This window comes from Macaca thibetana, chromosome 2 (assembly GCF_024542745.1).
Source record: "Macaca thibetana thibetana isolate TM-01 chromosome 2, ASM2454274v1, whole genome shotgun sequence".
In the NCBI taxonomy this organism is placed as follows: domain Eukaryota; kingdom Metazoa; phylum Chordata; class Mammalia; order Primates; family Cercopithecidae; genus Macaca; species Macaca thibetana.
Genome location: NC_065579.1, coordinates 12316809 through 12318194, shown reverse-complemented (window position 1 = coordinate 12318194; position 1386 = coordinate 12316809). Strand labels below are relative to the sequence as shown.

At 40.8% G+C, this 1386-nt stretch overlaps 1 pseudogene; it reads left to right on the top strand.

The window, feature by feature from the left end:
• Window positions 1-268: 268 nt before the first annotated feature.
• LOC126946439 (60S ribosomal protein L36a-like) lies at window positions 269-583 on the top strand (annotated as a pseudogene).
• The last annotated feature ends 803 nt before the right edge of the window (window positions 584-1386 follow it).

Here is a 1386-nt window from a genome sequence, read left to right as displayed (position 1 = left end):
TCCAACTACCTCTGCTGCAGACCTTGATTATCCCTTGATTATAAATACTGCTGCAGGGTTCTGTGCTTGCTCTGCTTGCCTCCTCCTGGCTCAGTTCTCTGCAGGAAAACGTGGATCCTCCAATGTCAGATTCTAATACATTTCTCAGTTCCACTGATATTGGGAAAGAGACCACTTTTTACAACATGCTAAGGTCTTAGATGCTGAACAAAGTAAGATAAAGAAAATGTATAGGGATCCTTTCCATGCCAATAGCACTCACGCAAACATGGTGAATGTTCCTAAAACCCACCGGACTTTCTGTAAGAAGTGGGGCAAGTACCAACCCCATAAAGTAACACAGTACAACAAGGGCAAGGATTCTCTGTAGGCCCAGGGAAAGTGGCATTCTAACAGGAAGCAGAGTGGCTATGGTGGGCAGACTAAGTTGATTTTCTGGAAAAAGGCTAAAACTACAAAGATTGTGCTAAGGTTTGAGTGTATGGAACCCAACTGCAGATCTAAGAGAATGCTGGCTATTAAAATATGCAAGCATTTTGAACTGGGAGGAAATAAGAGAAAGGGCCAAGTGATCCAGTTCTAAGTGTCATCTTTTGTTTTATTACTGTATTAGTCCGTTTTCACACTGATGATAAAGATATATCTGAGACTGGGCAATTTACAAAAGAAAAGTTTAATTGAACTCACAGTTCCACGTGGCTGGGGAGGCCTCATGATCATGGTGGAAGGTAAGGGAGATAAGGATATGTATAATGGGTATAAACATACAGTTAAACAGAAAAAAAAATAAGTTACAATGTTTGATGGCAGATTAGGATGACTAGAGTTGACAGCAATATATTGTATATTTCAAAATAGCTAAGAGGGGACTGCAAGTGTTTCCAACACATAAAAACAATAAATACTTGAAGTGATGGATATTCAAACAACCTGATTTGATCATTATACATTCTATGCATATAACAAAATACTACACGTACCCCATAAAAATGTACAAACATAGGCCAATAAAAAAGTGAGAGAAGGGCCAGATAGGTGCAGTGGCTCACGCCTGTAATCCCAGCACTTTGGGAGTCCGAGGCAGGTGGATCACTACGTCAGGCATTGGAGACCAGCCTGGCCAACATAGTGAAACTGTCTCTACTAAAAAAAAAAATAGAAAAATTAGCTGAGCATGGTGGTAGGCACCTGTAATCCCAGCTACTCAGGAGGCTAAGGCAGGAGAATCACTTGAACCTGGGAAGCAGAGGTTGCAGTAAGCCAAGATCGCGCCACTGCACTCCAGCACAGGCAACAGTGCAAGACTCGGTCTCAAAAAAAAAAAAAAAAAAAAAAGGTGAGAGAAGACATTTATTGTAGCACAAATAACTGACAAATGACTATGAA